The following is a 16,459-nucleotide window of genomic DNA, read 5'->3' as shown; positions in this document are numbered from 1 at the left end:
ATTCCCCTCGTAGCCCCATAATGCTCACTCTTTGGGCCTGGGGTACAAATATATTCTATTCAAAGTGCTCCAGAGGGGCCACTAAAGCACAACACGGTGGTTGTGCGTTTCAGAGTGTGCATGTGTGTGCATTGGTGCCCGTGCGAGCCAGCCAGCCAGCCAGCCAGCTAGCGAGCGAGCGAGCGTGCCTTTATAGTGTCTTTATTGTTTTAAACACCCATCGGTATTTAGTATTCTTTCCACCGTGTGTCCTTGCATCTCTTTCATCCTCTGTTCTTTTCCCCTCTATTCTCCTATTTCAGATGAGAATACAAATGTTTAATGGTGTGAGAAGGGCTTTGAATAAACAGATGCATTAACATCAACTTGGATTATTTAGTACGATGAGGTCCAAAAGGGCTGAATTCTTTGCTCTGCGTTGCATTGGCAGTTCATTGCAATGTGCTGCTTTGCGGTCGAGGAAATGAATGTTAAAGTATCCCGCTGTGGACCTGGACTATCCACACAATATTCTCACAGAAGCTAGTTTTGCTCAGTGCGCTATCAAACTAAATTCAGGGCCTGGTTTTGCTTCGTACACTATTGAACTAAAATGCGGTTCCTCATCAAGAGCAAGCCCTAACTGATCATGGCTTTGGAGAGATGGAACTATGTTTAACCGTTCCTGTGAAGAGCGCAAACACTAACCATCCAAGAATTGAAATATGTATGGTTGATCATCCAGAATAATATGAACAGTTTCGATTTGCCTGTGAAGACTACGTAGAGTCAACGAACTGATGACAATCTGGTATGGGTCATCTTCTCGTGCCGGGTACAGGATGATGATGATGATGATGATGATGATGATGATGGAATTGTTCAGTGGCATGCAGGGATTGTATCAAAAAGAATGTCAGCATTACATGTTACAGAAGATTTATAGGACACACAATCCCAGTAATGATCCAACATTTTTGTTTTGGTGTCTGGATGCTGCCTGTCTGCAATGGCTCAATGTGTGGCTCCTTGTACTTGATCACAGGTTGCCAATAGCACTCTCTTCAGCAATAAACTCCAGCCTCGTAACAGAAAAGCTGCCTTTCAATCCTCTTTCCCTTTTACCCGGGTCCCAGGATAGCCTCCTCCTTTTTTTTCCAGAGAACATAAAGAAATGCACACACACACACACACACACATCCAAATTCCGGACACCACACACACACACACACACACACACACACACACACACACACACACTCACATCCCTCCCTTCCATTAGGATTCTGTTCAGGGCACTTTCCCATTTGCATGAGTCGGTTAGCCATGCGTGGGGAAAGCAAATTCATGAATGATAAGCAACCCAAAAAGTTTGTGCATGTGTGAGTGGAGGAGGTGGCGCCCTGCTTGTTGAATCACCATCCACTTTTCTCGAGCAATCTGCAGCAACGTAGATCATCTGACACACGCGCCTGCCTCCATGATGTGTCAGTGTGCTTCCATCATTTCCCGCCTGCTACATACCTACCTACCTACCTACACTTGCCTCCCCCATCCTTTTTTTTGTCTTCATTCTTTCTCTCCACCTTTTCTTCTCCTCCTCCCCCTCTGCACGCACGCACGCACGCACGCTGTGTCATCAACACAAGTTAGAAAGAAAAATGTTACGGCAGATAAAAAGAGGAAAGGAGCAGCGTAAACGACTCCGAAAGAAGACTCAAAGCTGGAGGGAGTTGTACTTCTAAAGCCCACCAGTCGAATCTTTTGTGGAATATCCCAGAAGATGAAGGTAAGCAAGATGGAGAAGGATTGGAAAGCAGAAGATGCCTGAGGAGGGTACGCATTAAAAAGTCAAAAGAACATGAACTGAAATGAAATGGTGTGCATGTGGTTCTCCTGCTTTTGTTTTTGATCTTGAGCTGCTTCTTATTCACTCATGCTGCTCGCTTGTGACTGCAGGCTCACGTCTTTTCTGGACTCAAGTAAGAGCGGCTTTCTTTTCTCTCCATTTTTTCTTCTTCTTCTTCATTCTAATTAATTCCCCCCAGTGCAGATTCTCAAAGAGCTTGTCTTTCCCTCGCTGGCTCCGTCCGTCTATCTGGGTCCCATACATGTTTTCCACTCTCCCCATCTGTCTTCCTTTGAGAAGCAAATAATTGGATGTGGAGATTGGCTGCTCTATGCTCCTGCAAAGAAGCCGCTTGTCGTCACACACGGAAACACACACACCTGGAACTCATGGTGTGTCCGCGCGCGTGTGTGTGTGTGAGACAGAGACTTTTTTTATCCACAAGAAAGAGCCGAAGTGAAGTGTCAACCAATCTAATATACTCTCAAATCCAATGTTTTCAATTATCGACACACACACACTATTGGACAAAGAACGAAAGAAGTTGAGTTTTTGAGTTTGAGCAAATCTGCTCCTCAATTCTGAGATCCAGATTTCCAATTTCTGCTTCAGTTTTCCAGTGTTTAGTTTGCATGTTTTCCACATGCGAGTGGCATGACACAACTTCATATGCAAGTCAGAATGGATTTGCTCATGCACGTCAAGTCAAAGAAAGGATTCAAATGATTAGCACTTTGTATTCTTGGCATGGTCTTGCACATCTTTGCAAACTAGTTCACATTCGGAACTTGAAAATGTTGTATTCCGCAGATGAGAGAGAGGGATGCAGAACTACCAGAGAACATGAAATGTGCGATCGTTTGGGAGCGTAAGAAAAAAAGGGATGAATAGAGAACTCAGAGGCAAGAAGAGTTGAACAGCTGCTCTTTCTGGTAGTGCAGTAGGTGACAAAATAAAAGGCTCGCTCGCTCGCTCGCACGCACGCACATAGTATGTCGTATCTATAAAGGGATGGATGCCCGCCCTCTCAGGCTTTTGTGCTCTTACTTTATGTTGTGCCACTCCTGTGCCTCATTATTCTCTCTCATTCTGCTCTTCACCTTCCCGCCCGCCCGCCTGCCCGCCCAACCCTCTCCTCTCCTCTCCTCTCCTCTCCTCTCCTCTCCTCTCCTCTCCTCTCCTCTCCTCTCCTCTCCTCTCCTCTCCTCTCCTCTCCTCTCCTCTCCTCTCCTCTCCTCTCCTCTCCTCTCCTCTCCTCTCCTCTCCTCTCCTCTCCTCTCCTCTCCTCTCCTCTCCTCTCCTCTCCTCTCCTCTCCTCTCCTCTCCTCTCCTCTCCTCTCCTCCTGCTCTCCTTTTCTCCTCCTCCAGCCGCTCACCTCCTTCCAGTCCATTCCAGTCATGGTCCTTCCTCACACACGTGCATCGCTAGCGTTTGTGCATGTGTCTGTGTGAGGACAGGCGTCATTTTCAACACGTCCGTCCGTCTTGCGGAGGGAGCGCCATGCTCGCTTCTGAGGTGAGTGCTTTCCTTCTGGATTCAACTTTTTTCACCATTTTGCTTTCATTTAAGTTTGACTTCAAGCGTGCATGTTGGCTCTTTTATAATAGACACAGTGTCAACTTTATTTTTTCTTTAACACTGTGTTGATTACATTGCAAAAACAAAGGTCAAAGGGCTTAAAAGTGTCTATTTTCTGGATGTTGAATTAGTGACACAATTGCGCTTTGTCCAATGTGTGTATGCATGTGTGCGTGTAGCCAGAGGGTGTGCTTGAATTGCCTGCTACGTGCTCTGCTTCAGAATGACCAACTATAGCGCTTATTCTGAGCTAGTTCATACAAAGGCTCTGGTACGTTTGTATTCTCTGTCCTGAGAGACTAGTTTCTTTTTTTTTTTTATTCTTCTTCTTATTCTTATTATTATTACAGGTACTCCTGTACTGTTTCTGATGTCAAATGTTTTCTTCTGCTTAAACTCTTTTACATTTTCTCTCTCCCTGGCGCGCTCACATATACACATTCCATAGCGGATTTAAATATTTCCCAGTGGGGTTTAAGAGTGAGCCGAAATAGATCTAATTCTAAATCAGGACCCCAAGCTCAACTCAAATTGGCTCACCACCTTCCCTTTACAGGCAGAAGCCGCCACAATTCCAGTCCATAAAAAGGATTTGAATCAAAAGCTTCATTTGTGTTCATCCACAGAGAAAAATTGGGGCCAAAGGAATCCCGGTGAGATGACGGTGAAACATTTTCCGTCGACATGTTTGTCTTAGTGCCGTCATTTTCTACTCACGACAGCTGCCTGTAACTGATGACAATTTGGATCCTTCAAATGATAAAAATAGTATTAGAAAGCGTGGTGGTACCCAAGAAATCAAATGTGCTGATAAAACACATGATGGCTCACCAGCTGCCTCTAACAGCCGCCCAAATAGATGCAAAAAAGGAAGAGAAAGAGAAAGAGAGAGGGGACAGAGGAATGGGCCATGTGCTCTCATACTGTGTGTGAGGGTCAATTCGGGAGGCTGTGAAAATGGAGAAGAAAAAAACAAAAAAGGAGTTGTTTCAACAATGACTTTTACGGTGGCGACTGTTGTTGTAGCGTGCTCGGAGGTAGGAGCAGATATCCGAGCATCCTATTCAAATGCCAAATTCAAAATGCCGTTCATCGCATTTGATGACATCACATGGCAACTCGCTCACCTGTTTTGTTCAACCACATCTTGAATAAGTAGTTTATGAACCACCCCAGCCATCCCAAAATCAAACATTGGAGCCAGGCCTGGGGGACGGGCCAAAGAGGTTGAGAAACTAAAGCATCTCTTGGGACATGGAATGTCACTTCTCTGGCAGGGAAGGACCCCGAGCGAGCTGGTGTGCGACTAGATATAGTCGGGCCGGGGGGGCTGGCCTCCAGACATGGCTTTGGCTCCTCGCGGAGACCGTTCCCCTCCAGAGTGGTTGGAACCTCTTCTATGGAAGCGCTGAGCAGGTGTGGCCATACTTGTTTGGCTTGGAAGGGCGTGGAAGCATCAGAACCCCAGTGCTGCTCTATGACTCTTTACAGACGGTCTGCGCCCGAGGAGGGGAGAGTGCTTTTTACGCACAAGTTGTTGATTGGCTGATATGGACCTAGTGACCTTTGTTTACTGGATCAAGTCAGCATTGAAGCCCTGGGCTTTGCTTTGGTATCTCGCATGGCTAATCCGTGCATGCCGACTGAAACGATCAAACATGTGCATCTGATGGAAATTGGTAGTTTGTCGCAGCATATCGTATCATTGTACGGATTTAAGGCTCGGTGTGTATTCAACAGGAATGTTTCGACTGGACCCTTGTCAATGTAATCGGATTATTTTATTTAGGAGGCGGAAATGGTAAATTGCGTATTTTTGGTGTTTGCACCTGTCAGACTTAAGTGCTCACTCAGACTGCAAATATGATTTTAGCTTCAAGTGTTGGCCATATATACATATATATGTTGGCCATATAAGTGTTGGTGGGTGTGTGTGTGTGCGTGTACTTACTTTCTTAGTTTGCACTCATGTCATGGTGTTGTTTCCCTTGTGTTGTGTGTTTTTCTTTCCCAGGTCATCTTTTTCTTTCTGCTCCTTTCTCATTGCCTCCCTCCTGTTCCTCTGTTTGTTTGTTCTCCCCATGCTTCACGCTTTCACTATCCTCTCCTCGCCTCCTGCCTCTCAATTACAGCAATCCCCATGTGCAAGCTTTACCGACAAGTGTGTGTGTCTGCGCGCGCGGGCGCACGCAGCATCACGATCGATGACATCATCGGCCAATCAAGTCAGTGAGTGGGATGCTATGGAATCGAACACAATGGGGTGAAATTGGCTATTAGAGATCAAGAGGAGTTGCGTGTGTGTGTGTGTGTGTGCGTGTGTGTGCGTGTGTTTGTATTTTTGTAATTAATATGCATTCACACTGAGAATGCCGAGGAGTATTCCCTGATTAGACGCGAGTCCTTAAAGTCTCCACATCATCATCATCATCATCATCATCATCATCATCATCATCATCATCATCATCACTGCACGACAGAGCCGATCCCTTCCTTCCCCCGACAATGTTTTTGTATTTTTCAGCTTGCACCCCTCTGGGAAGCAGGAATTTTCTGAAGATGCTGTGTTGTTGTTGTTGGATGGCTTAATTCGTATTTTGAGTATCTCTTCATCTACATATGACCTGTCACCGAGACGGATAGAGAATGACACATCAAGATCCATGTCATGAACTCTGGAGGTCCTCAGACATCTTCTTTGTCTCGCGGCATAGGGGGCAAATCACAGTGTGTTTCCATTCTGATTTACAGCAAAGGCTGCCAATACCAAAGCACATTGTTTCCTCCCATAGTTTATCGTTTTAAATTGTTGTTTATCATTTGCTCTTTCATAAAACAAAAATACCCCACACATATTCTCTATAGACAAGAAAATGTTTGAGTGCTCCATTTTAATCGGAAGATATCAGGTCACGTCTTCAGTTGGTGTCTCTCAGCTTTGCTATAGCTCCATCTGTATGGCTCTCATGGTTGCCAGTTGATTGCCTTCTGGAATGATGATCAGTCATCAAGTTCAGAGCTCCACAGCGCAGCGCTGCGCTGCTGTCATCCCTCTGCTCCCAGTCTGGCCCTTGTATAACCTCAGTCCCTAAGGTCACTTTCTGCTGGTTATTAACACACCAAAGTCTATTCCAGCTTTGCACATCTGTGGGGATGCTCCTCACCTCACCCAAAGATGTTTTGGTTACAACGAAAGAACTCGAGTTTTGACAGATACCATCAGCATGCAGCACCCTCCAGTGTCCCATTTATTCGAATGGCACATGACTTAATGGCACAATATTTCATGTCCGTTGGTGGATTGAATCCATGCTAATAATCCTCGGCTTGTCGGATAGTATTGCATATGTTTTGCGCCAGCGCAGGTGTACCTTTTCTAGGCTTGTGTGTAAGAGAGATGGTGGGGGTTATCTTTGGGTGAGTGGCTAGCACAAAGCCTGAGCCTGTGGAGAAGACAGAATGCTCCTGTTTGTTAAGTCAATAGGTTCTTTGTTCCCCCTGCATGGAGGGCATTTTGCCACACAGACTGAGAGTCCATCAGACGCCAAGGTATACCTGAACCCCGAGATCATCTTTGTCTCCTGTCCCGGCGCACGTCAATTAGCAAGCCGTCACTATCGGCCAAGCTCATCTTTACACTGCACATATTTCATTCTTTACGTTTGGCTATAGCTCTGGCTTTTCTTGAGCCTTATCTAGTTTGTGAGGATCTCTCTAGGAGGCTGGAGTTTGTTTCATTTGAAACCACGACAAAGGACCTTTTGTTTTTAACAAGGGAGTAGAAGAGGATTGGGGAACCATCAAGGGGAGGCAGGGAGGGCTGAAGGGGGCCCAGATAAGAATGTTTCAGCTTTTGTGCAGGTACCTGAAACCAGCTCTGAGGATTAGAATAGCGTTATGGAACTGCGGCGGTCGAAAAAAGACAAGAAGAAGAGGAGGAGATGATACCTTTCCTTGATTAGTAACTGGCCTCGTATTGAGCCTGACATCAGATTCATGCTGAAAAAACAAACCTCGCCTTGTGAGTAGAAAAACATCTGCAGGTATCTCTCCACGCTTTCGGAATTATTATTATTATTCATATGGAAACTGTTCCTGGATTTCAAGTATTATTGATGGTGTAAAGAAAGACATCCGTGTTGAGGGCCGTCACATGCCATTTTTTCAGCAAGCCAATGTAAGCACAAATGACTGCATCTCACCCTAAAAAACCAACCGGGCAGTCACACGACAACACGCCACTTCTCTGGGGCCTCACACACGAGCAAAGATTTCAAATTGATACATGGCAGACAAAAACAGTGTAACTTAGGGTCAGAAGAGGCAGAAGACTCCTGGCCACACCTTCGCCCAAGAATTACCCCGCAAAAACGGTAAACGGCATTATTTAGCACGCCACCGTACCCAAAACATTTTGATGACACAAGGACTGAGCGTGCATATGGAACTTTGACCGAGTATATTCGTGTTGTTCTGCAACACAATTGTTTGACACCATTGTACTCACAAATAACGATACTTTTGCTCATCTAAAAAAAAGCTCATTTAGTTCATATCGACTGAAATGTTCTCATTTGTAGCTCAGCATGCAATGTTTTGCAGGTAGCATGCCTTCCACTCATTTGTTGCTGCTTTGCCTGCCTCTCGTTGCCTCTGTGTGTTAATGTTGACTCATCAATTTTCACCCAATTAATAATACAGAAGGTCTGCAGGCTGTTGTTTTCCTTTGCTGTATCTCTGCATGCCCGCCCGCAAGTCAAAACACAGCACAGCACAGCACAAGTGGAGTGAGCCTCTCCATCCGGTGTTTAGGGACTTGTACTTTGGAAGATACACGGGAGAAAAGAGGGACAGCAGGGTTCGATGTTTTGGAAATCCTCTGCGGGGCCTTGTAAACTGTCAGACAAGCTGGCTCTGTTAAAAGCCCAGCGCTCGGCCCTACTGAACCCGCATGCAAAAGTTGACTTCTGCTACCACCGCACCGCAGCGCAGCGCACCACAGCGCACCGCACTGCACTACCTGTCTCGCTGCTGTGTTTTATGGCTTTCTATTCCTATGTGATTTACTCTGGCATGTCACATAGGGTCTAAAGCCATTGGCTACGGAGTGGGAACTCTTCACACAAATGACTACAGCGGGTAAAACGAGAGCAGGAAGAGCTCTATACGTGTGTGTGTGTGATATATACATACTATGTACTTATAGCTCGTTTACTACCGCTGCTCACTCGAGTACCCCCTTGCATACATCAACTAAAATCACAAGTTTCAAAATAAAAGCACAGCATATTTGAACGTTTTACTTTGGGCGGATGGTCTCTGTGAGGGCCAATCAGAGCCGGATGTGGCCAAGTGTTTCGTCGAACATGCACAGCCTGGGACTTTTTTGCCACTGCTCATGGGTTGGCCAAAGGCCGTGTCAGCTAATTACCTCCATCCAAACAGAATGATCCTTTTTTTTTTCTGTCCCTAAAGTCACATGCATGCACACATGTGGTGTTTTGTCGCTCTCCTCCACACACATTGGGTACATTCCCTTCCCCGGCCGGCTCGGGTTGCCGGTCCCGCTGACTCAGGTTTGTATTTAATGAAGCTCTCAATTTCACCTTGTGTCTTCTAATCTCGCTGCTCGTTTGGGATTTGCCGGCTGCACACTCATAAAAAGTGTTAACGCTGGGAGTTTAGTGAGCCTTAACACTACCCGGGGCTGTTTGTGTGCTTGTGTGTGAGAGAGAGAGAAACAAAGCATGCAATAAATTGACAACTGGATGCAAAAAATGTTAAGTAACGGAGAAAATAAAGAATTTGAATCAACCACTATATGTAGCACAATTCGTCTGTATGTCAAAGTAGGGAAAGTGTTGAAGTCAATCAAGCTTTTATCAGACAAAGAAAATCAAAACAAGAAACGATTTGACAATGACCTAATTGAGGCTTTTACGTGCCGAACTGTGCTTTATTTTTTGTCCAATGATTGAAATGAAATGGCACTTTTATAACAAGTGAGGACATCCACCCCTTGCTTGCGTGAGGTCCAAAATCATTGACAACCTATTTTCTCTCCTTTAATTTGAGATCAGCCGTTGTTTCCGGGAAAAAATAGAATCTACCGTATTTACCCGACGCTACTTTTTGCACAAGCGTTGAACCCTGCGGCTTATCGTCCGGTGCGGCTCGTCTGTGGATTTTTTTTTCATGGTTTTTAGGATATTCACTTTATGTCAAAGCTGGAACGTTTTAATATGATATTTTCTTCTTCCTTCCCGTCCCTCTTGTGAACAGGTCTACGTGACAGCGGTGGCAAATTAGTTTGGAGATGCCCTTCACCTGTCTCTGCTTTTGTGGCCTAAACAGCCTCTGCAACAGACTCAAGTTGAAGAAAAAGCAACAGTTACAAGAAGAGGAAAGTCAGAAGGTAGAGGAATGGAAGGATCGGGAGACAAATGTGTAACAAGCTTTACAATGTTAAAAAGAATGTTAAACAAGCAGATTGCAATATAAGACTTTTTTTGATAGACTTCCTGTCTCATTTCAGACTTGTTAGGTTTAAGCAGCAAGCCCAAAGGTGTGACTTTTTGCCATTCTTTGCTTTCTGTTACTATTGCTTTTCCAATTTACGACCATTCCTTTCCCGTATTATTTGGTGACATGAAGTCAGTGGGCTCCAGAATTCCATTATTGCTCTGGTCACGCCTCTCGGTGATACCCCGTTGCTCTTTTCTCATCCTTAATCTCCGCTCCACGCTGAACGGGAGCCAAAGCCGCCGCCGTCGCCGCCGCCGCCGCACCTCCGGCCTCTCCCGTCGACGTCAGTTCAACTTAGTGAGAATTCCAACTCGGCGAGAAACTCGACAGCCATTTTCCAAAGTCACCCGCGGTGCGCCGGAGCTCATCTCGATTTTCACACTGAGCTGGGCACGATCGAAAAGCGAGCAGCTGTCCAATCAGCGGCGTCGCTGGAGTGTAAAGATAGGAGTCAGGGGTCACAATGAGCAACAGGCTTTGACAATTCCCTCCTCAGACAGCTCCACATCTCGCTCTCATTAATAGAGAGACGAGTAATTACAAAAAGTGCCGGCCAGTCCTCCAGCGGGAGGAGTGTCAGCCCGCCCGTAAATACCAGCACAGCTATCACCTGTTGGAATGCCGCACTTGAATCTTTATGTGTGCATGGCGGTGGCGGCGGCGGCGGCCACAATACATGCTCCAGCCTGAAACAAGTGGATAAGATATGCCTTTAGCCACTACAACAATGCCTTTTCAAAATATGCATGCAGACCCAAAGACAAAGATGCACACACACACACACACGCACACACACACACACACACACACAGACCCGCCGCATATTCCTCAGTCTCATTAGTGTTTGTGATTATGCATCACACGTCCAGTCAGGCATTGGAGATGTAATTAACCTTTTCCAGCAGGAAACAGATGCCTGGATGTCGCACACACATAGACGTACACAATGACACACACACACACACACACACTCACACACACACACACACACGGCCGCTGTCAGGGAAACAAAGCCAACGTCACGGTGTCACGGAAACAAAGTCCCAAAAAGCAGAGCCTGGCACTCTGAGATAATCCCCCCCCCCCCCCCCCCCCCTTGCATATTACATTTAGGCTCAGCGCTGCTGTCTCCACTCGGCCTCTTCTATTTCTCGTAGCCTATTAAAATGTGATGCTCATAATTGCAGATTGTTTACTATTACTCTCACTGCACGCTTTGAAATTCAACAAAGCTGAAGCTATTTCACAGTGCGGAACACCTATTAGGATTCACGAGGCGCCAACACCGAGAAAGAACGCCCATGCCAATAAGGAGGGGATGAGTTGAAAGACAGAAAAGATGCGAGGGAGAAATGAAGACGGAAGAAGGAGTCCAATTGTAGACCAAGCAGTCATGTTAATTGGCTACAGTGGGTAACTTTCCAAAGTGTGTGGGGGGGGGGGGTGGGGGGGAGATACTGGAAGGAACAGCCTGAGCTGTCAGAATTACATTGGTTTAACGCTCACTCCATTTCACCTCATTAATGAGAGAAATGTTGGCTTCAGTCATGGTGACTGACTTGAAATTGATAACCGTGCACACACACACACCCGCACACACATGTACGTACGTATGGGGGAGATTTTTCCCCTCCTCCTTCATGGATCACAGCGATGTTCAGGGATTGTAATTCAAGGACAAAAAGATAAAAATAGAAGGGTGGCGCACGACTTGTGCAGTCGTGGGACGGGACGGCACGGGACAGGAGGAGGTGCGGATATGTGTGAGAGGGAGGTTACAGCGAAAATGAGTCCTGTCGCATTAGATTTGGGTCAAGAATGTGGGAGATGAACCAGAGGAGGAGGCAACTATTACAGAAGCTGCTGGGGAGGGAGGGAGGGAGGGAAGGAGGGAGGGAGATTCACCCTCCGTCTATCCCATGGGACTTGATCACTTTTTTTTCTTCACACACATACTCACATGCACCACAGGAAGAGAATGAGGTATTAGGGGGAAGAAAAAAAAGGCTATAAACACAAAAGAACCAGCAGCAGGGAAGGAAAAGCAGAAGAGAGAATATAAAATGGGGAGAAAGGCAGGCCAAAGCTCAGCTTAGCTATTATATTTATGCATGCAATTCCATCCCTGGATTTTTGCTGTATAATGAGAGAGAGAATTTGAATTCCAGTTCGACAAGAGCACAAATGATTATGTGTGTGTTTAACTTTAAAGTCGTGTGTGCATGCTGTGAAAATTAGAGCGCTTTTCCTCAAGGAAGCTTCAGCCCATGCTTATTAATGCTAGTGCTGGGCGATATCCATAGCACATAGACATATTTGATATCACGCTATAGTAGATTTTCCAACAGTCCTAAAAATGATAATAGCTCACTGAGTTTAGCCTTCCTTCCTTCCTTCCTTCCTTCCTTCCTTCCTTCCTTCCTTCCTTCCTTCCTTCCTTCCTTCCTTCCTTCCTTCCTTCCTTCCTTCCTTCCTTCCTTCCTTCCTTCCTTCCTTCCTGTGTGCTTGCTGCACTGCACAAAGTCTTCCCATCAGTCCTTTTTAGCTAATGAAGACGATGGTCTCTCTGGCCAACAAATAGGCATTAGAGCACCGCTAGACTCCGAAGAGAGTCACAACATGGCTCAGTTTCCACAAGCAGCAGCAGTGAAGAAAGCAAGAGGGCAGATTAAGATGAATTGAAGAATAACCAGATGGATTCATTTTGTCTGGAAGGGCAACATTTATTTTTTCAGGAGAATTGATTGGTAATCAAGCCTGCACCAAATTGCTAGCACTATCATCATACTTTCATGAATCCCTAAAAAAAAATACACGGTAAAAATAATTATCGGGAGTGGATCCCTTCCTGTTTTATTGTGCAATTTTCCTCTCGTTCCAGTCGGTGTGTCCTTCCCCTGTGCGTCCGGTCACGTGAACCCCTGATTCCAAGTGTGTGCACCTGCGTCAATGACCAACTGTCTTCACCTGTGTTCCCCTCCTTCTGTGTCCATATAAGCCGCGCCTTTCCCCGTGTCCAGTGCCAGTGCGTCTTGCCTTGCTAAGAACACTAGCCCTAACCCTCGAGTTCCACTTAGAAGCCTTGTTTGAACGACTTTGATCACCGATGTTAACTTGGTTGCATCGTTATCTTGTTCTAGTATTTCCCTCGTTTCGAGGCGCTTTGATTTCCCCTGCCTTAGTTGATTTTCACAGCTTGCAAGATTTGCATCCAAATTACAGACAGGTATAGAGACGCTTGCGATATCTCAATCTTCTTAAAAATGAAGACAGCTTGCAATGTTGGTATTTTAACAAGAGACATTGACTCAACGCATTTAATATGCAATGGCCTGATCCCTCAGGCTTTGAGTTTGACATCGGCTGAAAAAAACAGACCTTTGTTCATGTCAGATCACCACCACCGCCAATGGATCTTAAGTCTCTGACCCTTTTACCTCCTTCCAATCCCAAGACAATGCATGGGCCCATGGGCCTCCCACCTCCACCACACAAACAGCCGCTAAATGTGGTCGATACCAGAGCAGCTATTGAGCAGTGGCTGTGGTCTGAATGAGACTTTGATTTCTCCGCTGGTGTTTTATTCCCCCAGTAAACCCGAGTGTCTACTCACTCCCCAGAGAGCACTTCACCAATCATTCATTGCTGTAGCGCAAGCTTTAAACACCATTTCATTTTGTTTTGTCCAAGAACAATACAAGGCCAACAGCGTTCAATAAGAAGCCTTCATCCAGGCCACGAACGAGTTAGTTGATCTTCTCATCGAAAAGCAAAGCTATCTTTTGAGCGCAAAAGCCAAACGTGACTTGAGTGCAAGTTGAAATTTCTGTCAATTTGTATATTTATTTTGGGGATAGTAAAGCTATACTGACACGCATTCAGTCAATGCTGCTTGTGGACATGAACCGTCTAGAATAGATAGAATGGAACCTGAACACAGGAACCACTTTTCAATATAACATTCCATGAATACACAGAATTGTGTGTATGACTCATCTCATTTCCTATTTCATAATTTGACTATCTTGTAGCTGGATAGAAGTGAATTGAGATTCATCAAAGAGGTGTTTGACAGACCGAAAAAACAACGCGGCCTAACGAGATACATAAACATGAGGTCAGAGTGTGTCACGGTGAGACATTGAAAGGGGAAGAAAATACAAATACTATCGACAAGCTTTTACTCTGTTCAGAAAATCCGCCAATCAGGTAACTTCATTGACAAGTTCCAATCAGCGTGTCAGGGTGTGTGTGTGTGCGTGTGCGTGCGTGCGTGCGTGCGTGCGTGCGTGTGTGTGCGTGTGCGTGCATGTGTGTGTGTGCATCCAAAGAGGAATGTGTTTAAAATGCATTGCACACCAAGAGTCATAAGAAAGGTTTTTTGCTGCAAAGCCTCATTAAAGAGACACTTGCCTTAAAGCAAGGATGTGCTACCAGACCACACACACACACACACGCACACACAGACGCACGCAAAAAGTAGATATTCATGGGAGCAAGCTAAAACCGATGCTCATGTAGAGGCAACAGCTCGACAAATCTAGCTCAGAGAGTGACTAAAGTGCCTCCACCGAAATTCCCTTTTGTTTTGTTTTGGGGTTTTTTGCATTGTTTCCCCAATCCACCCAAGCGAGCAACCCACCAAGCAACCACACTCAGTGACTTTTTTTTGTTTTAGTTATCGTTGCTGTATCTCGTGTGCCTCTTAAAATGCATTGATGAATAAATAATGTCAGCAGCAATGATTGAGGAAGCCATATAGCCAGAAAGCCATGATGAAATGAGAATGTAATATCTGTCCCACTTTAGAATGAAATTGTGCCCACTCCATTTTCCCTTTTGAAATGAAATCACCAGCTCTGCTGCTGCTGCTGCTGCTGCTGCTGCACCTTATATTGCCTGGTGACGTTCCTTGTACATTTTTCCATTGCCGTGCATATTTGAATAAAGTCTCTTTCTATGCATTTGTGCGGCCGTGTGGTTGTTTGAAGACGGCGGGCGATGTCGAGATGAATGCCATTTTCCTCAAGTGACTTTCCTCCTAATTGGCAGGGAACGCATCTCACAGGCTGCTGCTGCTGCTGCTGCTGCTGCTGCTGCTGCTGCTGATGTTTGGAGTCTAAAAAAGAAGCATCACCAAGAGGTGTGATGCAGATCACGACTCCACTCCCTTCCCTCCCCTACTCTTCCCTTCCCTTCCCTTCCCTTCCTCCCACTCCTCACCCAGCCAGCCAGCCAGCCAGCACGGGCTGATTAAACTGATAAACTGCACCAAAATGAGGGGGAGAAGGAAATGTAAATAATGTAATAGGAGAGTGTTAAGCTGAAAGTCTGTGGGAGAGGTGAGCTGGAGATAGAGAGGGGTGGGAGAGCAGGCACAGCACAGCACAGCACAGAAATAGAACATCAGCATCTCTATGGCATCTTTAACCCGGCACTCATTCCACTAATTGTTTATTATGTACTTCTCTATTGTACTATGGAGTTATTATTTTCAGTATTTTTTACTTTCTTTTCTTGTATTTCTTTAAATGTTCGAAATAAACAAACAAACAAATGATTGTGACCTACGTATCCACACACTGAACCTTGGTGGTGGCCATCTCACAAAGTGTACGTATACACACCCAAACCCACAGGAAAGGCTTTCTTAGCATCATGTGGCTTTGATATGTTCTCATTAGCATATGAACACAGAGCTGGCCATCCGATGGGATACGGTAACCCAGGCAACCAAGGCTGGATGCTCAATTATGGCAAGTGGGGGCACAAAGCCAGTGTCCTTTACTTCATTTTAAGATGTCACAAGAGTGACCATGTGCATCCTAAACAAGTCCAATCAAGCTTTCTTGTGCAATTCAGAATGTGTTGCCTATTTACGTAGGTAGGGAGATACGTTTATTGCAGCTCACGTGAGGAGAATGCAGTGTTTCGACTGCAACGTAGATTGTTGTAAAGAAAGTCGTTCTAAGTCCGGCCATGCCTATTGCAATCCATCGGTTGTGTACGTGAGACTGGCGAGCATCGACCGTGTGGCAAGTGTGCCCCAATGGGTGAGGTCAGCATGCGTAGACGGGAGGGGACTTGTCTCCATGCCGACCGTATCGAGACATCCTCTTACCGGATGACTGACTTTATTGCTGCGAGTGCAACCTGTGCTGACACTTTGCCAGCTGGAGAAGCAAAACGGTGAAGAGGCTCCCCAAACAGCAGTGGCGAGTGGACAGCGCAGGATTCTGCGCTGTCCACTCGCCATCTCATCAATCACCTCATGATGGACTGGGGAACCCAAATGCACCAGTCCCTACGTGTCTTCATGCCTCCAGAAAGACGCAAAGTCCAGCAAGACTGTTCTAAATTTAAATGTATGAATTCCAACAGCATTTTAGAGGATGGCAGTGAGTGGGTGTTTGTGTTCAGTGGGCACTGACTGTTGCGTCAAGACCAAAATTGCTTCTATTATTAGAGTGAATAATCCTCTGTTCAAAGAGAACAAACACCTTTCTGATCTGGCCATGGCAAAAGTG

The 16,459-nt window shown here is 45.7% G+C and overlaps 1 long non-coding RNA gene across 2 annotated transcripts; it reads left to right on the top strand.

Annotated features, from left to right (window-relative positions):
- The first annotated feature begins 1,438 nt into the window (after positions 1-1,438).
- LOC148391412 (uncharacterized) lies at positions 1,439-14,900 on the top strand. Of its 2 annotated transcripts, none has more exons than XR_015861502.1 (2): positions 1,439-1,768; positions 9,690-14,900. It is a non-coding gene; the product is annotated as an uncharacterized LOC148391412 (long non-coding RNA). The 2 variants fall into 2 exon arrangements; XR_015861501.1 differs by lacking the exon at positions 1,439-1,768 and adding an exon at positions 3,119-3,344.
- The last annotated feature ends 1,559 nt before the right edge of the window (positions 14,901-16,459 follow it).

The sequence above is a fragment of the Syngnathus floridae genome, chromosome 11 (genome assembly GCF_059516105.1).
Source record: "Syngnathus floridae isolate MCC-2025c chromosome 11, RoL_Sflo_1.0, whole genome shotgun sequence".
In the NCBI taxonomy this organism is placed as follows: domain Eukaryota; kingdom Metazoa; phylum Chordata; class Actinopteri; order Syngnathiformes; family Syngnathidae; genus Syngnathus; species Syngnathus floridae.
This window is presented reverse-complemented; position numbering and strand designations above follow the sequence as displayed.